Source organism: Dendrobates tinctorius, unplaced genomic scaffold, assembly GCF_039654945.1.
Source record: "Dendrobates tinctorius isolate UK_male_01 unplaced genomic scaffold, ASM3965494v1 ptg000171l, whole genome shotgun sequence".
NCBI classification, from domain to species: Eukaryota; Metazoa; Chordata; class Amphibia; order Anura; family Dendrobatidae; genus Dendrobates; species Dendrobates tinctorius.
Genome location: NW_027361838.1, coordinates 7,893,502 through 7,920,658, shown reverse-complemented (window position 1 = coordinate 7,920,658; position 27,157 = coordinate 7,893,502). Strand labels below are relative to the sequence as shown.

At 42.8% G+C, this 27,157-nt stretch overlaps 1 protein-coding gene across 1 annotated transcript in view; it reads left to right on the top strand.

The window, feature by feature from the left end:
- Positions 1–4,433: 4,433 nt before the first annotated feature.
- The window catches only part of YES1 (YES proto-oncogene 1, Src family tyrosine kinase), an 86,166-nt gene continuing 63,442 nt past the window's right edge, over positions 4,434–27,157 (top strand). Inside the window, exon 1 of the mRNA XM_073550874.1 lies at positions 4,434–4,786. The gene's annotated coding sequence lies outside the window, so the exon portion shown is untranslated. The remainder of the gene's footprint in view (positions 4,787–27,157) is intronic.

Sequence of the window (27,157 nt, the reverse complement as noted above, 5' to 3'; positions counted from 1 at the left end):
GTATATACTGTCCCTGTGTATATACTATATATGTAGCACTATATACTGTCCCTGTGTATATACTATATATGTAGCACTGTATATACTGTCCCTGTGTATATACTATATATGCAGCACTGTATATACTGTCCCTGTGTATATACTATATATGTAGCACTATATACTGTCCCTGTGTATATACTATATATGTAGCACTATATGCTGTCCCTGTGTATATACTATATATGCAGCACTGTATATACTGTCCCTGTGTATATACTATATATGTAGCACTATATATACTGTCCCTGTGTATATACTATATATGTAGCACTGTATATACGGTCCCTGTGTATATACTATATATGTAGCACTGTATATACTGTCCCTGTATATATACTATATATGTAGCACTGTATATACTGTCCCTGTGTATATACTATATATGTAGCACTGTATATACTGTCCCTGTGTATATACTATATATGTAGCACTGTATATACTGTCCCTGTGTATATACTATATATGTAGCACTGTATATACTGTCCCTGTATATATACTATATATGTAGCACTGTATATACTGTCCCTGTGTATATACTATATATGTAGCACTGTATATACTGTCCCTGTGTATATACTATATATGTAGCACTGTATATACTGTCCCTGTGTATATACTATATATGTAGCACTGTATATACTGTCCCTGTGTATATACTATATATGCAGCACTGTATATACTGTCCCTGTGTATATACTATATATGTAGCACTATATGCTGTCCCTGTGTATATACTATATATGCAGCACTGTATATACTGTCCCTGTGTATATACTATATATGTAGCACTATATATACTGTCCCTGTGTATATACTATATATGTAGCACTGTATATACTGTCCCTGTGTATATACTATATATGTAGCACTGTATATACTGTCCGGTCCCTGTATATACTATATATGTAGCACTGTATATACTGTCCCTGTATATATACTATATATGTAGCACTGTATATACTGTCCGGTCCCTGTATATACTATATATGTAGCACTGTATATACTGTCCCTGTGTATATACTATATATGTAGCACTGTATATACTGTCCCTGTATATATACTATATATGTAGCACTGTATATACTGTCCCTGTGTATATACTATATATGTAGCACTGTATATACTGTCCCTGTGTATATACTATATATGCAGCACTGTATATACTGTCCCTGTGTATATACTATATATGCAGCACTGTATATACTGTCCCTGTGTATATACTATATATGTAGCACTATATGCTGTCCCTGTGTATATACTATATATGCAGCACTGTATATACTGTCCCTGTGTATATACTATATATGTAGCACTGTATATACTGTCCCTGTGTATATACTATATATGTAGCACTGTATATACTGTCCGGTCCCTGTATATACTATATATGCAGCACTGTATATACTATATATGCAGCACTGTATATACTGTCCCTGTGTATATACTATATATGTAGCACTATATGCTGTCCCTGTGTATATACTATATATGCAGCACTGTATATACTGTCCCTGTGTATATACTATATATGCAGCACTGTATATACTGTCCCTGTGTATATACTATATATGTAGCACTGTATATACAGTCCCTGTGTATATACTATATATGTAGCACTGTATATACTGTCCCTGTGTATACTATATATGTAGCACTGTATATACTGTCCCTGTGTATATACTATATATGTAGCACTGTATATACTGTCCCTGTGTATATACTATATATGTAGCACTGTATATACTGTCCCTGTGTATATACTATATATGTAGCACTGTATATACAGTCCCTGTGTATATACTATATATGTAGCACTGTATATACTGTCCCTGTGTATACTATATATGTAGCACTGTATATACTGTCCCTGTGTATATACTATATATGTAGCACTGTATACACTGTCCCTGTGTATATACTATATATGTAGCACTGTATATACTGTCCCTGTATATATACTATATATGTAGCACTGTATATACTGTCCCAGTGTATATACTATATATGTAGCACTATATGCTGTCCCTGTGTATATACTATATATGCAGCACTGTATATACTGTCCCTGTGTATATACTATATATGTAGCACTGTATATACTGTCCCTGTGTATATACTATATATGTAGCACTGTATATACTGTCCCTGTGTATATACTATATATGTAGCACTGTATATACTGTCCGGTCCCTGTATATACTATATATGTAGCACTGTATATACTGTCCCTGTATATATACTATATATGTAGCACTGTATATACTGTCCGGTCCCTGTATATACTATATATGTAGCACTGTATATACTGTCCCTGTGTATATACTATATATGTTGCACTATATGCTGTCCCTGTGTATATACTATATATGCAGCACTGTATATACTGTCCCTGTGTATATACTATATATGTAGCACTGTATATACTGTCCCTGTGTATATACTATATATGTAGCACTGTATATACTGTCCCTGTGTATATACTATATATGTAGCACTGTATATACTGTCCCTGTGTATATACTATATGTAGCACTGTATATACTGTCCGGTCCCTGTATATACTATATATGTAGCACTGTATATACTGTCCCTGTATATATACTATATATGTAGCACTGTATATACTGTCCGGTCCCTGTATATACTATATATGTAGCACTGTATATACTGTCCCTGTGTATATACTATATATGTAGCACTGTATATACTGTCCCTGTATATATACTATATATGTAGCACTGTATATACTGTCCCTGTGTATATACTATATATGTAGCACTGTATATACTGTCCCTGTGTATATACTATATATGCAGCACTGTATATACTGTCCCTGTGTATATACTATATATGTAGCACTGTATATACTGTCCCTGTATATATACTATATATGTAGCACTGTATATACTGTCCGGTCCCTGTATATACTATATATGTAGCACTGTATATACTGTCCCTGTGTATATACTATATATGTAGCACTGTATATACTGTCCCTGTATATATACTATATATGTAGCACTGTATATACTGTCCCTGTGTATATACTATATATGTAGCACTGTATATACTGTCCCTGTGTATATACTATATATGCAGCACTGTATATACTGTCCCTGTGTATATACTATATATGCAGCACTGTATATACTGTCCCTGTGTATATACTATATATGCAGCACTGTATATACTGTCCCTGTGTATATACTATATATGTAGCACTGTATATACTGTCCCTGTGTATATACTATATATGTAGCACTGTATATACTGTCCCTGTGTATATACTATATATGTAGCACTGTATATACTGTCCGGTCCCTGTATATACTATATATGCAGCACTGTATATACTGTCCCTGTGTATATACTATATATGTAGCACTGTATATACTGTCCCTGTGTATATACTATATATGTAGCACTGTATATACTGTCCGGTCCCTGTATATACTATATATGCAGCACTGTATATACTGTCCCTGTGTATATACTATATATGTAGCACTGTATATACTGTCCCTGTGTATATACTATATATGTAGCACTATATACTGTCCCTGTGTATATACTATATATGTAGCACTGTATATACTGTCCCTGTGTATATACTATATATGCAGCACTGTATATACTGTCCCTGTGTATATACTATATATGTAGCACTATATACTGTCCCTGTGTATATACTATATATGTAGCACTATATGCTGTCCCTGTGTATATACTATATATGTAGCACTGTATATACTGTCCCTGTGTATATACTATATATGCAGCACTGTATATACTGTCCCTGTGTATATACTATATATGTAGCACTGTATATACTGTCCCTGTGTATATACTATATATGTAGCACTGTATATGCTGTCCCTGTGTATATACTATATATGCAGCACTGTATATACTGTCCCTGTGTATATACTATATATGTAGCACTGTATATACTGTCCCTGTGTATATACTATATATGCAGCACTGTATATACTGTCCCTGTGTATATACTATATATGTAGCACTGTATATACTGTCCCTGTGTATATACTATATATGTAGCACTGTATATGCTGTCCCTGTGTATATACTATATATGCAGCACTGTATATACTGTCCCTGTGTATATACTATATATGCAGCACTGTATATACTGTCCCTGTGTATATACTATATATGCAGCACTGTATATACTGTCCCTGTGTATATACTATATATGTAGCACTATATACTGTCCCTGTGTATATACTATATATGCAGCACTGTATATACTGTCCCTGGACACGGTGCATCCTGGCTGGAGCCCGGTGCTGGGTGAGGCTGTGTCTCCCTGAGGTAACCACCTCCGCAGGCGGCCATGTTGGGCACACGCTTTCTCTCCGGCACTGTCGTCGCCCCTCCTCGCCTCCCTTGGAGAGCGGCTCATACACAGGAGGAGGCGGCTCCTCTGCGCTCACACCGCCAGCTGCCACCCTGCAGCCAGTCCTCATCCACGTCCTCTGTCTCTCCGCCTCCTGGACTGTTGGGAGGGTGGGAGAAATCACAGACCGGACCCTGGATGTGTCAGCCTGCCGGAGGTGGGGAGAGAGCAAAGTGCACGGCCCGGGGCTGCAGTACCGACATGGAGTGATTACCGCCGGCCCTCCGCTGACCATGGCCGCCCTCAGAGAGTGAGGCAGACGCGTCCGGCATTAGCCCTCGGAGGAGCGAGTAACTTATGTGAGGCCGGGGCTCGGAGGACACCCAGGTAAGAGCCGCGCAGCCCCGGCAGCTGCCCCGGCCGCCTCCCTCTCACACCCCGCTGCCGTCCCCGGCCGCCTCCAGGCCGTATAGAGCGTGCTATTGTGCTGGGCAAGCCCGACTGTAGGCCCCGCAGCCCGCTCTCCTCCAGCCGCCAGGATGCCGCCTCTCCGGGCCGCGCCGTGGCCTCCCAGGATGCTGCTGGCAGGAGGCACAACTTCGCCACAACTTGCGCCCTGTCCGGAGGCCGCTGCTGTGCTGGAGCCCCTGTGCCAGGCCGCCCCGGGCTGCATCCAGGGTGCCAGCGGCTGGGAGACCGGGTACAATGGATGGTCGTGAGATGACCCTGCAGGCAGCCACAGTCTGACGTGGGGAGCCGCTGCCTCATTGCCCAGGTTGGCTGGCATTCGCCCTCGCCATGTCAGTGGGCTTCACTAGTGGTGTAGTGTGAGTGGTCCAGGGCCAGGCATCGCCCCTAATAACGAGGCCTCCTCTGTGCCATCACCAGGAGCCCGCGCGTCCTCGCCACCCCGGTGATGGTGCTGCACCGCGCGCCACGGGGCCCTCCATGGATTGTAGCCCATCGGCCTACAGCGTAGGACACTGGTGGGGCAGGCGGCCGATACTGGTCATGTTTGGGCCTACACGAGCCGTCAAAAACCATCACAAATGGCATACAGGTGCAAACGTCATCCTGATGTTCCCATAAAATTCTCATACACTAAGGGTGTAGGACAAAAGAAGTGGGAAACGTGTAAGAGCCTGTCCATTGCTCTGCTCATTGTAGGTGAGCGGTGGTTTTCGGTCACTGGTGTACTGCGCTGTGCTCTTCCTCTCCAGCCAGTTTACATCCGGCCAGGGTCTGCTAACAGCTCTTCGGACCCCCACCGGTGTGACATGGATGAGCTATCCGATGCATAGGCCTTCAAGTTTAGAGGTTGCCAACAGCTTTGTAGCACAAGAATCTAAATCCTTTATTCTTTCTCTAGGTATTGATATCTAGGTACTGATCAGATCTTTCCGTGATGTGTTTTCATACTGTGACAGAGAAGTGTCCAGGATTGAGTTCCGGTCCTGAATTGCTGGCAGTATCCTGCAACGCAGGAACCCGACCAGTGTCTCTGTGCTGCTCTGACTGTAGATCCTGACACAGGAAGGCACTGTGTCTGGAGTGACGCTGCTGACTGCGGGCAAGTTCCTGGTGAAGGCATAGGAAGCTCCTAGAACTGATCCCATTCTTGCCAAAATCCTGTTTCCTGTCCAGTGCTACTTTGGCATTTTCATGTGTCCCAGAAACATCTGCCACAATTCTTCTCCATGTGCACATGTCACTTATCTGCTTGAACCTGGGTCTCCTATGTATGGGTTTTTTCTCAGCTCATAGGGATCTATAGTGCTATTAATTTGGGTCATTAGGCCCGCAAACCAGCCAGGACTCATGAGGCTGGACCCAATGTGATCTTTTTTTTGTCTGCATATTTATCAATGTTGTCTAATTAGTGTACCCTGAGGCTGGGCAGTCCTAAAATGTGCTGGCTTTATCATAATGGTTAATGCTGTCTGATAAATTTGGAACATCCTTAAAGGGAGCCAACCTCTGCTATAGTGGTACTGTAGTGGAATACATGGCAATTCCTATAGTCTGAAGGGGCAATTTGTGTGCTGTACTATTATTGCCTATGCTGTTGAAGCAGGATATGTCTTCGCCCAGACTAGTCCTACCCCAGATCCTCTACTCACATCTACCCTGTTATAATTGACAGCTTCAATACACTTCTGGTCATGGCAGAAACATTGGAAGTCTCACACATGCAAAGTGCTGGCGACGCTGCCATGACCAGTAGTGCGTGGACGCTGTCGGGCATGCCGAGGTAGGTGTGATTAGAGGGTCTATGGCACATGTAAATCAGCCCTATTGTTTCCTTACTACACAAAGTGGCAAAGCTGAGCAGCCATGTAGGATGCCGTGGTTTTCATAGTTTATTTTGGTGGAGTTGGTGTAAAATTAACGGACTCCTAAAATATATAATAAATTAGGTGCTGTAGTACAATGCAAGGATGTGCTGTAAAGGTAGGTGCACCCATTCAGTAAACGCTTTGGGTTGGACGTGTGCAGCGTCCAGATGTTACAGCATAGTTTCAAGAAATCCCATGTCCACTATGCGTGCAGCTTACCTGTGGAGACAGACATGTGGCGCATCTTTCCAGACAGCAGAATGTCTATCTTGCGGAGAGGCGAGTCTCCGCCAGATAAATTTCACCCGTATAATGTATTGGACCCGGTGAATCCGCACGGTTCAATAAACTCATGTGGATTCACCTCCGTTCAATAGCCGGCAGCGGTTTGGACGCAGTGGACATGTGCTGCGCCCAAAGTGCTACCAATTCCTGAAAGTGTGCACACACCCAAAATGTTTTCATAAGAATTTGGGAAAGTTATTAAATATTGATCTAAGGGTCTGGGCTTTTAGTGGAGATGACTCTGTGCTGCTCTTTATGTACATGCTCAGTAGTGACCAGTGCTGTGGAGTCAGTCTGTCGGAATCTGTGGTTGGCTTACCGATTGCACAGCCCTGGTACATCATGGCGAGAGTAATGGCACAACACAGGCTGCACTGTACATGCCGACATCGCTACTGCGCTCATTGATTGGAGCGGCAACTATAGGATCGGGACAGCGGGCCTCATGGAAATCTATTTGACTATTTATCACTCAATTATTTGTAGTTTGAGTTGGCTGAAAAACCGATTGATTTGTGTACTTCACTAGTAACCATGCACGTGCCTTCATATTTCTCTAAAGCTATAGAACCTCATGTTACCTGTGGTTTTCTAATGTCTCTTAAGAGGTTAATAGCTTTGCTTGTTGGAAGAGGAAATAAATCCTGTAATCCTGCTTTTGACCCTCTTCCACATGAATAGTCATAGAGAAGGAGGAGGAAAGGAATTCATTCACAGGCGCCCCCTCCCTCCGCTCACATCCCTTCATACAAACGCACTGCTGTCCTGTCTGATGGCTGACAACAACTGTTTGGAAGGACTCGGTGGCATCTTTCTTCATCTTACTGATTGAAGATGGCAGAATGGCCATGTTGGTGACACTGAGGTACAACTGTGACTTGTGTCAATGTGAAGCCTTCCCTCCAGAGCTTGGGCTAATGGGTGCTGTCTGCAGAATATTAATGCTGTTTACAGTGCATGTATCCTGATACCAAGAATCCTCTCCTGATGACCTACAAAAATCTCATCAATCAAAGTTACACAGAGAAAAGTGTCCAAATGTTTCTATCAAGGTATTGCCATAAATGTGGTGAAGTGATAGGATTACTGAATCCATCGCTTGTCCTTTTTTTATTTTTGTCATCAAAATACACTCCTAAAATAAGACTGGAAGTATTTCATGTATTCCCTTTTAATTCAAGCTGTTAAAACGTCCGGCATGTCTTGGTTAGAGTCTCGAGACACAGCCCTTTCCTACAATAATATAAATATATGATCTTCTAAGATCTAGTGCCAATCCCATTGCAATCAGTGGCCCTGTATGTAATGCGTTGTTAGGCCATCTCTTCTAAAGTAAGCCTAGAGATGGACCTGCAGGGCAGATAGTTACATCCTCCGCATGGCTACTTAGAAGCAGATTGAGCGTGGATGTATTCGATGGGTTAGATTCAGAGATGTCAGGCTTAAAAACGTAAACAAAATCGCAGGCCAACCTTGATATTTATTAAAAACACACAAAATATACAATAAATGTAAAAAATGGTTTCAGATACAAAATGTGCTGCAAATGTGAACACATGTAATCCTAATACAATAATATACAAGAATGTAACCTTGTACAGAGAGGACATCAGTGGATTTCTAATCACACACCTGAGACCTACTAACCAATAAGTAAGAGAACCTTGTATGATCACCTGACATATTTTCAAAGACTGTTGGTCGTAATGGCCATTGTTGTGCCGGCAGCCATGTAATATCCTACAGGGCCATGTTCTGCCATAGACATGGTTTGGGAGTGGTGTAAGTGGGCACCACCTGTACCTGTGGCAGCAATGACATCTGATTGTCAGCTGCAGCTTTCTGTACAGTTCAAGCGCATAGGATACCTGATAATTATGGTGAATTCTTAGTGTGCCCCTGGGTTACTTCCAAGGAGTCCAGCAGAAGTTTGGCCACGTCCTTGGTGCTGAGACTCTGCAGTGTCCAGCAGTGAGAAATGATCGTCGCCCTCTTTGCTGTCCTCCTCCACCCATTTCCTGATCATAACTTTTTTGGCTTTGCCCTTCTTGGTAGTCAGCACCTGCACTGCGGGTTTAGGTGCCTCCAGTAAAACTCCAACTACTGCTGCAGTCGTATGTCGCTCTGGGGTAGCGACGCGCTTTGCGGACGAAAGTGCTGCGTCAAGGGAGCAATGTGAGGTGTTGGAGGCACGTGTGGGGCGAGTGCAGGTGCTCCGCGTCATTCGTGTGGTCGTGGTGACAGGTTGTTAGTAGGAGGATGTGGGTTATGAATTTATAGTGTTTATAGTATTAGCATGCGCTGTTTACAAGAGCAGGGCAGCTCTAGTAGAGATTGGATATTACCTTGTGGGTCAAATATAATTGCACTGCAGGCCTGAGATAGACAGGGATGGGTTAGAAGATAGCCTTAAGGGCCTGTCACACTAAGCGATATCGCTAGCAATATCGCTGTGACGTAGCAGCGATATTGCTATGTGTGATACTTACCTCCGACCGGCTCCCCGCTGGTTATCGCTGATCGCGCAAGAACGTCCTGGGCCGTTTTTTCGTCGTCCGCTTCCTGCTGTGACGACGAGCAACGCATGGATGCGGGTGGGAGGTCGTCGGGATCGCCGCGTCTGACAGGTAAGTAGCGACCCACGACCGCTGCTATGTCGCTGGTGAGATCTGCCTGTGTGGCAGCTCACTAGCGACCACTTAGAGATGCACCAGCGATCCATATCTTTGTCGGGATCGCTGGTGCATCGCTAAGTGTGACAGTACCCTTAGTCCAGTTCTTAAGGTGTCAGATTACCTCCACAGAAAAATTCAAAGGTGTCAATACTGAAATAAAAATGCTCAACCTAAGCAATCCCTTGCTGCTTTCTTTGAGACACTTGCCTAGTCTCCACTGATCGCTATTCCGTGGCTTTCTACAATTACTTGACCACTGGGGAATTTACATATGACAATAGTGGGGGGTCTACAGAGACCAGAAGAGGACACTGTTTAGGTGAGCACGGTTTCTTTAGTTATAGAAGGTTTCTGCCTCAAATCCAACCCTTGTAAATTTACCCTCACCTTGTAAGGGTTTCTGCAAAGTTCAGTGTCTAATCTGCTCATGTACATCTTGCTGTATCATATTGCCACACAACAGAGTAAGAGGAGGACATGTTGGCTTTGTTGTAGTAGTTCTGGACCCTGCTGTTACTTCTTTTCTCAGGTCACCTTTATAGTGTTTGATGGATGTGGTTATACTAGACCAGACATCACTTGGGGCATACACAGGTGCATCCACCACATCCGTATCCATCACATTCCTGCCGTCTCACATTTCACTGCCAGGTTATTGTTTTTAGAACTAAATCTTTGAAGTGAGTTCTTTGTATGAACATATCTCATGGTGATACATCTCTATTCTGAGACCTAAAACGTTGTTGACTAGCTGCCCTAAGGAAAAGATATCTGACAGGTACATGATGGAGGTTCAGCGCTGGACATTGTTAACCGAACAAAGAGAACAATTTGACTTTCATGGGACAATATTAAGGACTTCCATTGTGTCCAAAAGATAACCACCTAAATTCCCACTAAAAGTAGCTGGAGTCCATTTGGGCTTGTGCACACGTTGCAGTTTTGCTGTGTTTTTTGCCATGCAGGTTTGCTTGCAAAACTTGAAGCAATCTTGCTGCTAAGTGAATGAGAAACCTGAAGTTTCATGCACACGTTGCTTATTTGTGACTTGCAGATTTAATGCAGAAAATCTGTTGCATGTCCATTCTGTGTTTGTTGTTTTTTTTCCCCCTTCATTTTTCACCATTGACTTCATTCAAATCAGGCAAAAACATGGGTGTTTTCAGCTGCGTTTTTCCTGACAAGAGATGCAGAAATTTGTGCACCCATTTACTCAGCGCGTGCACATAGCCTAAGGCCTGTTTCACACACCAGTTTTTTTGGCGTCCGCCAAAGTGTGAAAAAACGGATCCGTTTTGCCACAAACGGATGCTACCGGATCCGTTTTTTTTGACGGATCCGCTTTAGCCACTAATGCAAGTCTATGGGGGAAAAAAACGGATCCGCCAAAAAAATGGCGGATCCGTTTTTTTAACGGAAACCGATGGATTTTAACGGACGTCAAAAAATGGAAGTGTGATCCACCACTAAGATGCCACAGCTCTCCGCTGTACTACTATTCTGGCATAGCGCCATGGCTTCCATTATGAACAGAGAATAGCTTGTACTGCTGTGAATGGTGTTTACTTGGCAGACTTGTATTTTGCTAATTACTTCAAAATAGTTAAGAATTTAATGCAGTAATTGTATTAATTTGGTTTTTAAAAATTAGAATTTCTGTAAAATGAAATCCAGGAATGTCTTCATTGTTCTATTTTTCCTTTTAATTGTATAGTTAGCTCATTTGCTTTCTGCCTGGCAAGTGGTGTGATGTGATCATCCATTCATCTCCACACATTGCTGCTCGGTGTGGCCCGGTTGGTGTGTGTGTGACACTAGCTGCTTATTAGTGGTTTCATTGGTATACTATTTTTATTAGATTTTATGCCAGGAACGTGGTTCTTATCTAATTCCCAGAGTTGACGTATCTATGATTGATTATTTGGAGTATACTGGTCTACATATGGTGATAGAGGAAACAGATGGTTCATTTATGTCAAAGAATATAGATGGGACATTTGCTACTGAAAAAGTGTGGATGTGGCTGGGAGTGTTGCCAGCCAGGAGTAAAAGCTGACTTTTCAGTTGTATTTACCTGGTGATCACTCGCATCATATTAATTAGCAGGGACTGGAGATATATTGGTAGTGTTAATTTATCCCTGAACCTCCAGGGCCACTCCATTACTTGCTAGCGCAGAGGCCTAAAATTGTCTTTTACTTAACCCCTTTCTGTCATGTGACGTACTATCCCGTCCATGTTCCCTGGGACTTAATTCCCAGGGACGGGATAGTACGTCACAGCGATCAGCGGCGCCCACGTGGTGAGCGCCGCTGATCGCAGCCGGGTGTCAGCTGATTATCACAGCTGACACCCGGCACAATGTGACAGGGGCGGTCACGGACCGCCCCCGACACGTTAACCCCTTGCACACCGCGATCAAACACGATCGCGGTGTACCGAGGGTTAAAGGGAAGCATCAGCAGGGAGGGGGCTCCCTCCGTGCTTCCCTGAGCCCCCCACAGCAGCGCAATGTGCAGCGCTGCTGCGGGGGGCTCCATCCCTGCAGGTCCCCGAATCCAAGATGGCGACGGGGACCTTCGGGGGCCTGCAAGGAGCTGGCTTCCTCATGCCTGCAAAGCGCAAGCAATGAGGAAGCCAGCAGCACTGCCTGTGACAGATCGCTGATCTGTCACCGTGATCTGTGATGTGACAGATCAGCGATCTGTCACAGGACAGGGATGTCCCACCTGGTACAATGTAATAAAGTTAAAAAAAAAAAATGTAAAAAAATTTTAAAAAATCGCTAAATAAAAAAAAAATGTTCCCTAATTCATTTTTTGGAAATAAAAAAACAAAACAATAAAAGTACACATATTTGGTCTCGCCGCGTCCGTAACAACCTGCCCTATGAAACTGTCCCATTAGTTAACCCCTTTAGCGAACCACTTAAAAAATAAAAACGAAGCAAAAAATGATTTATCATACTGCCGAACAAAAAGTGTAATAACGCGCGATAAAAAAGACGCACATAAATATGCATGGTACCGCTGAAAACGTCATCTTGTCCCGCAAAAAACGAGCCGCCACACAGCGTCATCAGTGAAAAAATAAAAAAGTTATAGCTCGCAGAATAAAGCGATGCAAAAATAATTATTTTTTATTTAAAATTGTTTTCATTGCATAAAAGTGCCAAAACATAAAAAAAGACCTAAATGAGGTATCGCTGTAATCGTACAGACCCAAAGAATAAAACCACTTTATCAATTTTACCGCAGGCGGAACGGTGCAAACGCACCCCCCAAAAGAAATTCATGAAACGCTGGTTTTTGTTCATTCTGCGTCCCAAAAATCAGAATAAAAAGCGATCAAAAGATGTCACGTGCCCGAACATGATACCAATAAAAGCGTCAACTCGTCCCGCAAAAAATAAGACCTCACATGACTCAGTGGGTCAAAATATGGAAAAATTATAGCTCTCAATATGTGGTGATGCAAAAACTATTTTTACAATAAAAAGCGTCTTTTAGCGTGTGACAGCTGCCAAACATAAAAACCGCCATAAATAGTAAATCAAATCCCCCCGTTATCACCCCCTTAGTTAGGGAAAAATAATAAAATTAGAAAATGTATTTATTTCCATTTTCCCATTAGGGTTAGGGGGTGTGTTGGGGTTAGGGTTGTAGTTATAATTGGGGGGTTTCCACTGTTTGGGCACATCAGGGGATCTCCAAATGCAACATGGCATCTGATCTCAATTCCAGCCAATTCTGCGTTGAAAAAGTCAAATGGTGCTCCTTCCCTTCCAAGCGCTGCCATGCGCCCAAACAGTGTTTTACCCCCACATATAGGGTATCAGCCTACACAGGACAAATTGCAAAACAACTTTTGGGGTCCAATTTCTCCTGTTGCCCTTAGGAAACTAAAAAATTGGGGGCAAAAATATCATTTTTGTGGAAAAAAATGTTTTTTTTATTTTCACGCCCGGGCGTTCTATACTTCTGTGAAGCACTTGGGGGTTCAAAGTGCTCCCCACACATCTAGATAAGTTCCGTGGGGGGTCTAGTTTCCAAAATGGTGTCACTTATGGGGGGTTTCCACTGTTTAGGTACATTCGGGGCTCTCCAAAGGCAACATGACACCAGCAGAGCATTCCATCAAAGTCTGCATTCCAAAACGTCACTACTTCCCTTCCGAGCCCCAACTTGTGCCCATACAGTAGTTTTCTCCCACATTTGGGGTATCAGCGTACTCAGAACAAATTGGACAACAACTTTTGGGGTCCAATTTCTCCTGGTACCCTTGGGAAAATAAAAAAAATTGGTGACTAAAAGATCATGTTTGTGGAAAAAATACAATTTTATTTTCACGCCCGGGCATTATAAACTTCTGTGAAGCACTGGGGGGGTCAAAGTGCTCACCACACATCTAGATAAGTTCCTTGGGGGGTCTAGTTTCCAAAATGGTGAAATTTGTGGGGGGGGTTTTCACTGTTTTGGTACATCAGGGGCTTTCCAAACGCGACATGGTGTCCGATCTCAATTCCAGCCAAAAACGTCAAATGGCGCTGCTTCCCTTCCGAGCTCTGCCATGCGCCCAAATAGTGGTTTACCCCCACATGTGGGGTATCGGCGTACTCAGGACAAATTGCACAATAACTTTTAGGGCCCTGTTACCCTTGGAAAAGTAAGAATCGAGGGTGAAAAGATCATTTTTGTGGAAAAAATATGATTTTTTTAATTGTACGGCTGTACGTTATAAACTTCTGTGAAGCCCTTGGGGGTTCAAAGTTCTCACCACATAGATAGGGTCTAGTTTCCAAAATGGGGTCACTTGTGGGGGGTATCCACTGTTTAGGTACTTCAGGGGTTCTCCAAACGTGACATGGCGTCCGATCTGAATTCTAGCTAATTTTGCATTGAAAAAGTCAAATGGCGCTCCTTCCCTTCTGAGCTCTGCCATGCGCCAAAACAGTGGTTTCCCCCCCACCCACATATCAGGTATCAGCGTACTCAGGACAAACTGCACAATAACTTTTGCAGTCCAACTTCTCCTGTTACCATTGGTAAAATAAAAAAAATTGAACCTGAAGTATTTTTTTTGTGATAAAAAGTTAAATGTTCTTTTTTTTTTTTTTTTTAAATATTCAAAAAATTCCTGTGAAGCACCTGAAGGGTTAATAAACTTCTTGAATGTGGTTTTGAGCACCTTAAGGGGTGCAGTTTTTTAGAATGGTGTCACTTTTGGGTATTTTCTATCATATAGACCCCTCAAAGTGGCTTCAAATGATATGTGGTCCGTAAAAATAAAATGGTGCTGCAAAAATGAGAAATCAATGGTCAACTTTTAACCCTTATAACTTCCTAAGAAAAAAAATATGGGTTCCAAAATTGTGCTGATGTAAAGTAAACATGTGGGAAATGTTACTTAAGTTTTTTGTGTGTCGTATCTGTGATTTAAGAGCATAAAAATTCAAAGTTGGAAAAGTGCGAAATTTTCAAATTTTTTGCCAAATTTCCGTTTTTTTCACAAATACACGCAAGTTATATGAATGAAATTTTACCACTAACATGAAGTACAATATGTCACGAGAAAACAATGTCAGAATCACTGGGATCCATAGAAGCGTTTCAGTCATTACCTCATAAAGGGACAGTGGTCAGAATTGTAAAAATTGGCCCGGTCATGAACGTGTAAACCACCCTTGGGGTTTAAGGGGTTAAATGATTTTTTTACTTAGATTTTAATATCTGTGTTTTCCTTTAGCAAAACAAATGCATTTTGTATGGGTCAGTAGGGAAATATCACATGAAATCATACTGCTTTTTTTTCTTCTTTTGTTAGTGGAGGCTTTCACTTGCGTGCTCATCCATTTGTTTGCCCCTTGCAGATATATTGATGTACAAATTCAAATGGATGATCAGTGAGAACCAGTCTTGGTGCATTAGATATATTTTACTTTCTCCATGTCTAATCGACCATTGATATGGTGAAATTGGGGTAAAGTGGCTATTGAAACCATGGATGCATATCTATACTTGTGTAATATTTGAGTCTACAAATAGGTGATTTACTATATTTTTGAACAAACTAAATGTTGATGTTTGATTCCTATGATATTGGAGCAATAGACTGCGGTGACAGGTTGAGTGCGGTTATTAGGGTTGGGAATGGTGCTCTCCATGATTAGTTCGCATCATGAATACTTGTCATATCCTTTCAGATCTTTAACTTTGGATATTTCAGTTTTATGTAATCCCCTTAGTGATGTATGAATAACTCTGTATAGTGCTAGCAGCTCCCTATGTGTGTACCCACGGTGATACATTGTTATATACAGTGCACCTTAGGGACAGCCACTGAGGAGCGGGGGTGCCACAACATTGCCCCCCTAGGATGCCAAATTCTGCTGGTAGGCAGAGTACATACCCAGTATAGGAGATATCAGGGTACATATATAACATTCCATTTTACTTGATCGTTTGCACTTTGTGTTGTTTGTCAGTGCATTACATTTTTAAAGTTGTTTTAATAGTTAATATATTAAAAAAAGTCCCCCATATGATTCCCTATTGATTGAGATGTTGTAACTATTTTTCTTCTCCTTTTTATACAGACATTACAGCACCAGACCACAGCTGATTCTTTCAAAGATAAAACATTGCTTTAAAACAGGCAGTGAAATGTTTTGCCTCTTTATGGTCACACGGTCATTATACTGTTAACAGCAGGGGCACATTTATAAGATTATCTCAGCACAGGAAAAAAATTCTTATCACATCCAGTTGTGGATATTATTTTTATTCCAAGATCTAGAGAATAAAATGAATATATCTCCAGAGGAAGCTGTAAACTCCACGCGAAACATGCGTTGGGGCTCTACTCTTTAGTCCTGGTAACTATTTGGCTCCATGTGTGTGTGTGAGTGCAAATATTAAGCATATGATTTACTGATAATTATGGACATGGTACCTGTATATCCATAGTGATAGTTAGATTCATGTTATAGGCTATGCTCATTACACATTTTTCATCCCTATAATATTTTTGCTGCACTTATCTCCATTGGGACCTAGAATTTTGTCACAGTATATACTTGAGTCTATGCCAAGGAACCTAATTTTACCACAGAAAAACTGGGAAAACTAATTGACTCAAGTATAAGCCAGGTATGAATTAGCTCCTCACCCCTATCGTTGTATGCATGGCCTCCTCATCCCCATCGTTGTATGCATGGCTCACAACAAAAAGCTTTAAAAAAATAATCCATTCTACTTACCTTCTTGTGCTCCCTCGCAGCGTCTTGTTCCGGTGCCAGCAGCTGCTTTATGCTTGTAAGCAGCACATGGCAGTGACGTAATGCGCTGCTCACAAGCAGAGCACAGCTGCCGGAATACTCACCATTCCCACGCTGGAGCTATGTGCCTGGAGGGCAGTGAGTATTCTTTCCTATTTAATAGCGCGCACAGTGTCAGCCACAGCAGCCGGCTCCTGCAGCTGCCGGGTGGTCACGTGTCTCCACTACTTAATATATATATACACCCCTCTCCACTCCCAGTGCAGTGAATATTAATTTCTCTTTAGCAGCGGACACAGGCTTTGGCCGCAGCAGCCGACTCCTGCCTCCTGTGACCCGCTGCTCCGCTGCTGATGCCCTCCCTCCATGTTCTGATCCTCACTCGAGGATAAACGGGGGGGGGGGGCATTTTTAGCCCGAAGAAGTGCTGAAAAACTCGGCTTAAACTCGAGTATATACAGTAACTTTTCATGCATCTGTCGTGTGTATTTTATATAATTGTCAGTGTATGTTTTGGCAAAAACTGCTTTCTGTCTTATTGCTACATATTAATTCTTTGGAGTGGCATTAATATCCACTCCCAACTTTTTGGGCCGTAATATGGTTTAGGTGGACCTTTTGTAAAAATGTACCTAGTGAATCTATTGCTATTTATAAGATTCTTAGCTCAGGAACATTTATTTTAATCACATCAAATTATGGAAGTTATTATTCAATCCAATCTACCCGAAGATTTCATCTATTATAAATTTATGCTTAACCTACAACACTGCCCTTCACCTCCCCAAACAAACCTATTTCAACACTCTCATCACCTCACTATCCAGTAACCCGAAATGTCTCTTTGACACTTTTCATTCCCTACTCAACACAAGAGTGCAGGCCCCATCCACAGATCTCCGCTTTGACGACCTAGCCAATTACTTCAAAGAAAAAGTTGACCATATCCGACAGAACTGTCCTCCCTCCCCCACTGCAGCTAGCTCAATCTCTGATTTTGAACCAGTCACAGAAAAAGAAGTAATCAGGCTCCTTGCATCTTCTCGCCCTACTACTTGCGCCAGTGACCCAATTCCATCACATCTCTTCCATTCCCTTTCCCCTGCTGTCACCTCTCACATAACAAAAATATTCAACCTCTCTCTCTCCTCCGGTATCTTTCCCTCCACATTTAAGCATGCCATCATACATCCACTACTTAAAAAACCATGCCTCGACCAAAACTGTGCCGCTTAAGGGGGTTTTACACATAGCGATATCGCTATAACGTCACCGATTTTGTGACATTATAGCGATATCGCTATGTGTGATACTTGCCTCCGACCGGCTCCCCCGCTGTCCATCGCTGATCACGCGAGAATGTCCGGCTCCATTTCTCGCGTGGAGGCGGGCGGGAGGACGCCAGGATCGCTGTGTGTGAAGGTGAGTATCGTGCGCTGCGTCACTGCTGCATCGTTGTGAGGTCTGCCTGTGTGACAGCTCACCAGCGATCCTGACCGGGTCGGATCGCTGGTGCATCGCTAAATGTAAAAGGGCCTTAACTATAGACCTATCTCTAAACTCCTGGAACGCCTGGTCTTATCGACCCTCTTCAATCCGGTTTCCGCTCTCTACACTCTGCTGAAACTGACCTCACTAAAGTCTCTAATGATCTACTAACAGCTAAATGTAATGGTCACTATTCCATGCTAATTCTCTTGGATCTCTCTGCAGCATTCGACACTGTGGATCATCAGCTCCTCCTCACTATGCTCAGCTCCCTTGGCCTCAAGACACCATTCTCTCCTGGTTTTCCTCCTATCTCTCTGACTGCTCCTTCACTATATCTTTTGCTGGCTTCTCTCATCTTTCCCTTACTGTTGGGGTTCCTCAAGGATCGGTCCTAGGCCAATTCCTAATTTCATTTTGTCCAATAGGGGTAGTATACATTCAGTAGATTTGGTTTCAGTACCATCTCTATGCTGATGACACCCAATGATACCCCTCTTTTCCTGACATCACGCCTGCCTTTTTAAAATAAAAAACACCAGTGATTGTCTTACCGCTGTCTCGAACATCATGTTCTCCCTCTGTCTAAAACTCAACCTGTCAAAAACTGAACTCCTCGTGTTTCCTGCGTCTACTAACCTACCTATGCTCGACATTGCCATTTCCGTGTGTGGTTCCACCATTACTCCCCAGCAACATGCCCGCTGTCTTGGGGTCATACTTGATTCCGAGCTTTCATTCAACCCCCACATCCGATCACTGGCTCACTTTTGTTATCTGCACATCAAAACATTTCTATAATTCAACCATTTCTTACTTTCAACTCTGCAAAAACTCTTAGGCTGGGTTCACACGTAGCGGAACTCTTGCGGAAATTACCTCGAGAAGTCCGGAATTCCATTCCGCGGGAAAATCGCATTTTAAATTCCTGCGATTTTCCCGCGGAAAAACTAGCATTTTGCAAGCGTAATTAGCTTGCAGAATTGCTAGCATTTTCCAAGCAATCTGTAGCCTCGCTTGGAGAACTGATTGACAGGTTGGTCACACTCGTCAAACATAGTGTTTGACGAGTGTGACCAACTTTTTACTATTGAGGCCGCCTATGCGACATCAATAGTAAAAGAATGTAAATAATATAAAATATATAGTTAATCTCACCTTCCGACGTCCCACGCAGCCTTCCCGCCTCTCTCCACGCTCCCGGTCCCAGTAATCCTTTGCGACAACGATGACGTCCATTCTCGCGGGATCGCGACGTCTCACGAATGACCGCTCGCAAAGGCTTACTGGGAGCGTGGAGAGGAGCGGGAAGGCTGCGTGGGACATCGGAAGGTGAGAATAACAATATTTTTTATCTTAAATTCTATTTTTTACAGGGATATGGTACCCAAAGCCCGGAGGACAGTCTCCTCTCCTCCGGACCGTGGGTACCATCCGCAAATGTTCTGCTTACTTTTCGCATGGTGTGCACAGCCACATGCGGAAAGTAAGCAGAACAATGCATTCCTATGGGTGCGGGATCGCCGCGATTCCGCGAAATTATTGAGCATGCTGCGTTTTTAACCGGAAAGCGATTCCGCCTCGGTAAAAACCGCAGCATTAGCACAGCATTGCGGAACCCCATGGGATGCTTATTTTTCGCTTCAAAATCGCGTGGTTAAAACCGCCGCGGAAACGCGAAAATAACGCCACGTGTGAACTCAGCCTTGCTGTTTCTCATAGATTCTCGTTTGGACTATTGTAACTCTCTACTAATCGGTCTCCATCTTACCAAACTCTCCCCTCTACAATCTGGCTTGAATGCTAAAAAACGAGGACAAGGAGTATGCGGTAAAAAATACTACAAAAATTTATTAAGTACTTACCACAAAGGATGTCCAATATAAAGAGGGCACTTCAAACAATCACATCACTCTTATCCCATACTCCACTATGCTAAGGGAAAACTAAGAGATCCCAATATAATAAAAACAAAAATCTTTATTAACAATGGTTAAAATTATAATAAAATATATATAAAAAAGTGCAATGCTGTCCAAGGGACACTGAGCAGAGAAAAATACCAAAAATGGTATATAACAAGCAGATTATTTCTGAAGTTCACAAAGAATATAATAACATATCAAAAAAGGTCACCTACACATGGATGTAAGGTGCAGTTCAAAGTGCCATAACTGTCCACACTTAAATTAAGATCACTAGCGCTCCCAGCATATGTGATTAAGGCAACATAGCCAAATAGAGAAAAAATTATATCAAGATATTATAAGGAGGACACGAATGTGACCGCTGTGAAACTAGCACCACCCAGTAATCCTAACTAGATCATAGCGTGAATATCAGATGAAAAAAGAGGTATTGCCTGATTTAAGAAAGCGTAACTGCTCAGCGTCCCCTCACCCCAACGCGAGTTTCGCCACCAGCTTCTTCCGGGGGCGTGTCAGGATGAGGGGTATCTGAATATTTATAAGGCGGACAGCCAATGAAAAAAGGGAAGGGAAAAGTGGGACGGTATCAGCTTACTACGGCGCATGATGCATTAGCCCGCCTCATCATTGACATACTTCCTCCTAATCGCGCTCGATGACACGCAGGCTGTGACGTCTGCATGTCAGTGTGAGAGCGCTTCAGGAAGTTATCAGAGGCTGGGATAATTGCGCATGCGCGCTGTATATTCCACATCTCACTTTGATATATATAATGTATACTTTATATTAGCAATGGGACGCTGAGCAGTTACGTTTTCTTAAATCAGGCAATACCTCTTTTTTCATCTGATATTCACGCTATGATCTAGTTAGGATTACTGGGTGGTGCTAGTTTCACAGCGGTCACATTCGTGTCCTCCTTATAATATCTTGATATAATTTTTTCTCTATTTGGCTATGTTGCCTTAATCACTTATATGCTGGGAGCGCTAGTGATCTTAATTTAAGTGTGGATAGTTATGGCACTTTGAACTGCACCTTACATCCATGTGTAGGTGACCTTTTTTGATAAGGTATTATATTCTTTGTGAACTTCAGAAATAATCTGCTTGTTATATACCATTTTTGGTATTTTTCTCTGCTCAGTGTCCCTTGGACAGCATTGTGCTTTTATATATATAATAAAATTTTAACCATTGTGAATAAAGATTTTTGTTTTTATTATATTGGGATCTCTTTGTTTTCCCTTATCATAATGGAGTAAGGCTATGTGCACACGTTGCGGAAACGCAGGTAAAGTGACCTGCGATTTAGTCTGCGGTTTTACCCTGCGGTTTCACACCTCTACTATGTTAAAGGTGTGAAACCGCTGCGGAAACCGCACAAACAATTGACATGTTGCGGATTGTAAACCACAGCAAAACCGCGCGGAAAAAAACGCAGCGTGAGCACAGCGGTTTTGAAAACCCATGGGGTTACATGGTACTGTACCATGTCTGTGGAACTGCTGCGTTTCCACAGGGCCAAAACCGCTGCGGAAACGCAGCAGAATCCGCAACGTGTGCACACAGCCTAAGAAATATTTATTAAGGACACAATATACTATAAAAACACATATAATAATAATGAAGTGATATGTTTCCAGGAACGTCCCAACAATAGGGGAAAACCACTCAGAAAAAGTATAAACAACTCCATGACTATGGATCCCTACAACCATAATTTTGTCACCATACACAAGGGATTCCATAGAACATGATACAGACAGAGCAACAGAAGATGTAAAGGTGTTGATGGTTTTGCATTTCAAAGACCTCTATGCACGTGTATGGGGGAGTCGATATTAATGACAGATTCTCTTTAGCAGTGGAACTGTAAGACTAAGTGCACACGTACCGGAACTCTCGCGGAAATTACCGCGAGAGTTCCGGAATTCCAGTCCGCGGGAAAATCGCATTTTAAATTCCAGCGATTTTCCCGTGGAAAAACTAGCATTTTGCAAGCGTATTTAGCTTGCAGAATGCTAGCGTTCTCCAAGCGATCTGTAGCATCACTTGGAGAACTGATTGACAGGTTGGTCACACTCGTCAAACATAGTGTTTGACGAGTGTGACCAACTTTTTACTACTGAGGCCGCCTATGCGGCATCAGTAGTAAAAGATAGAATGTAAAAAAAAATAAATAAATACTGTTATTCTTACCTTCCGACATCCCGCGCAGGCGTTCCCAGTAATCCTTTGCGAAAATGCCCGCGATGACGTCCGTTCTCGCGGGATCGTGACGTCTCGCGGTCATTCGCGATGACCGCGAGACTTCGCGATCCCGCGAGATCGGACGCCATCGCGGGCATTTTCGCAAAGGATTACTGGGAACGGGAGCGTGGAGAGAGGCGGGAAGACTGCGCGGGACGCCGGAAGGTGAGAATAACAATATTTTTTATTTTATAATTCTATTTTTTACAGGGATATGGTACCCAAAGCCCGGAGGACAGTCTCCTCTCCTCCGGACCGTGGGTACCATCCGCAATTGTTCTGCTTACTTTCCGCATGTTGTGCACAGCCACATGCGGGAAGTAAACGGAACAATGCATTCCTATGGGTGCGGGATCGCCGCGATTCCGCAAAATAATGAGCATGCTGTGGTTTTTACCGCGAAGCGATTCCGCCGCGGTAAAAACCGCAGCATTAGCACAGCATTGCGGAATCCCATAGGAATGCATGGGATGCTTATTTTTTGCGGCAAAATCGCGCGGTTAAAACTGCCGCGGAAACGCGAAAAAAAACGCCACGTGTGAACTCAGCCTAATTGTTATCATTCATTTTTTTTTATTTTTATTACAATTAGGTCACTATTGGGCTCCAGATAGGGAAGATAGTAGTGACCGCTAGACTGATGGCTGTAATTTTGGATCTGTTCGGCACCTATTTCTGATTAGGCTTTCTCCCGGGGAATGTGGGTATATCTTTATTTAATGTGACATGAAAACGGGAAGCTTGAAGGAACACTAAGCTACAAATAGCCCTGGTATGTATGACTATTTAGTCAGCTGTGGACTTCCTGCAGTAACAGGACAAGATATCCTTCTCCCAGGCAGGGTGTGGAGTTCCTGACTGTTTTCCTGCTTGCTGTGGTACTGCTTTCCATGCTGACTGCTTGCATGTTTCATGTACAGTCATATGAACCAGAGATGATTTCTTCTGTCTCTATGGAATAAAGCCTGTTTCTAACCATGAACTTTGACTCCAGATAAACATTTCTGGCTACACCTTGTTTATTTTATAGCCTTGTGCTTTTGTTTCCGCTCTGGATCTGTTCTTTGCTTGAACGCAGCCGTTTCTTTCGACTTTTTCTTTTCTTACTTCTCCTCCCCTTCTCTTGTCTATGGTTACTATTAATGTACTTTCACAATTTTCTGTGCTTTAATGGGAACCTGTCAAATGTGTATAAAAAAAAAACACAAAAAGGAAAACATGCAGCCATAGTGATAATTTGCAGGTATATGGGTATGTGCGCATGTTGGGTATTTGTTTCCGGAAATTTCTGCAAGGTTTATGCATCTCTTAGCAAAAACGTGCGTGTTTTTTTTTTCTGCATGTCTTTTTGTACAGCAATGAATGCTTTTTTGAGTAATGGGATTAGGACTTGGTGTCAGCAGCAGTCACTGGCACCAAGCCCTAGGTTTAGTAATGAAGAGGTGTCAAGTGGGATGATAGTATTGGGGTTGATGTCAGCCTTATTATTGGCAGCTGACATGAAGCCCAGGTTAGTAATTGCGAGGCGTCTATAAGACGCCCCTGTTACTAACCGCATGGTAAATGTTTGTAAATAAAATACACCCAGAATAAAGTCCTTTCTTTGAAAAAAAAAAAATGAATCCTTTATTAAATCTAAATGTACCATACTCACTGAACACTTAATCCCCGATGCCCATATCCCCTGTAAGCAATCAAATATAATAACCATATACTCTTCTGCCTGCCATAGTACACGTAAGCCAGAGTGTACCACGGCAATCTCACTTATAGAACAGTCACATCGAGCGATGTGACTGCTCTAACCGGCCGCCAGCAATACCTTGACAAGAGCGTCATCACTCCGTCAGTGTATAGTGCGGAGCTGCCACGAGTGGTCACACGAGTTCATCAGCTGATGAACTCGTGTAACCTCATTTAAGGCAGCTCCGCTCTATACACTGCAGGAGTGATGACGCTTGTCGGTGAGCTCACCGTAATCGATCCCCCTGCTCCTTTATGGACATCCCATTCCGCACACATACTGCAGAGCAGCGTGTCGATCAAGGAGTAGTTATTGCAGGACGCTGACTGTTAACAGACCTGGTGTCGCACCAGAGATGGTCTTAAACTAACTGTTCGGCCCCAATAAAATAATAAAGCCTGTATTCTCCTTACATGCTGGCTCTGTTGAAGTGGTGTCAGCACTCGCGGTCCTGGGGCTCCCGTGCTGCTGTTGTGACACCGGCGCCCAGTCAGCACTGGCATCACTGTCTCTTCCTTGAAACAAACTGAGCATGAAGAGGCAGTCCGGGCTGCATTTGATCCCTTGCTTCCTCTTCATGTTCAGTTTGTCCGAAGACAGAGACAGTGACGCTATCTCTGCAAGATAGATATCACCGTCCTATGTATAGGACGCGGTGATTCCGCATGGTTCAATGAATCACCTCGCGTACAAAAGCCGGTAGCGCTTTGGACGGAGCTGCGTCCAAAGCACTGCTAATACTGACCATGGAGACATATACCCTAAGAAGTAGGGGCAGGAATTTGTCTGCTTTCCTGCCTAATGAACGTAATGACAAGTGTGAAGTTCTAGCACCTATAATGATGGCAGAATTCTGATGAAGGAACTGCACATTAATTATAGAATAGATTAGATGTTCCAGACAATAATAGGGATAATTCTTATTGTTGGGAAGAAGGCAGTAAGAGCTTAATTTTCTGCAGGTTTTGTGTGAACAAACACATTTACTTTCATTATTGTCACCTCTCTAAAGCATACTTGATATTTGTTAAATTAGTTGTTGACCAGGTGCATGATCACTATAAACGGGGGGGGGGTGTATCCCAGGGCTTCACAGTTGATGGAATAAAGTGAACTTTCTCATATTGTCTGAACAATAGTTTACATTGATCACAATCCTGATGAGTATAATGTAACTCGTTTTTCTTCTCTTTCAGGTTACATCGGGGGCTTAGCTACAGCATTACAGAATGCTGTAGATAAGCCCCTGATGGCGGTGGCCGTAACTCATAGGGCAATAATGAGGTGACAGATTCCCTGTAACTTGAGGTTTCCAAAGATGCCAAGCAGTTAAGACATGACCATTCTTCAGTTGTTTTCAGCTTGGAAATGCAAGTTTTTATTTAAAAAAAAAAAAAAAAAAAAAACCCCAGACTAAACATGGCTGAAGAGATGCTTCAGGACAAAAACCACCCATGTGTCCTAAGGAACCTTACTCCTAAAAAACTTGCCAGGTTCATGTCTAAAAGATGTTGTGTGCACATACCCTGAATTATTTGGGCTATCAGGTCTTAAGATACTGTCACACTAAGCGATATCGCTAGCAATATCGCTATAACTTGTGACGTTATAGCGATATTGCTAGCGATATCGCCGTGTCTGATACTTACCAACAACCGGCTCCCCCGCTGGTTATCGTTGATCGCGCGAGAACGTCCTGGACTGTTTCTCGTCGTCAGCTTCCCGCGGCGCTTCCTGTGGAGAGACGAGCGCGGAGCCGGGCGGGAGGACGTCAGGATCGCCTAGTGTGACAGGTAAGTAGCGACCCCCGTCCCCAGCGATGTCGCTGGTGAGATCTGCCTGTGTGGCAGCTCACTAGCGACCACTTAGCGACCAGTGATCCTGACCGCGTCATATCTATATTTACTTTTCATCAAAGCAGTTCATGAAATGCACATTGCGCATGTTTACCATCCACAAAGCTGCATGAGACACTACATTTCAAGTCATCTATCAGTAGGATCTACCCTCCTAATCTGTTTACATGGGCATGCCGATCATGGGGATCATAGCAAGTTGAATGAAATGATACTTTGATATCCACAATCTGTTATTCCAAAGAAATCCACTTTCTTTTATGTAAATGAGATGTTCAGGACTTAGAGCTTATTTTAAATAAAAGGAGACATTACCTTTTGTGAGACATGTAATGACTGACACTTTTCTCTCATAATCACAAACAGCCTTGAAGTGAGGTTAGAACTAACTCCGTACAGCAGAAGTGAACTTTGTTACATAACAAACATTTGTTTTTACAGTTCTTGCTCATGTCAGCTCTGCTGCAGAGCTGTACCTGATTGTAACGAACACAGTACAGCAGAGATGAACCTTGTCCCTGTACAAACAAGAAAGATATCTGTGGTGTCCTCTCACAGTGCTTAAGCTTTTATTTCGCAAGCAGCCAGTACAACAGAACTGACAGCTCTGGAGTAGACAACTGCAAATGTTTTTTTTGTGTATATAATGAGACAAAGTTCAACTCTACTGTTTTGTGCTGATTATAATCAAGCACAGTTCTGCAGCAGAGCTCACAGCACTTTCAGACGAAATCTGTAGATGTAAATGTCTTTGCAATAAGACAGAGTTTGCTTCTGTTTTGTGTTCTATCTCACTGCAGAGCTGAGTGGTTAGGAAGTCAAAGTGTCAGTCATTACATGTCTCACAATGGTAACATCCAATTTCATTTAAAATAATCTCTGGAGACAGATTTTCTTGCAGATCAGGGTCCGGACCAT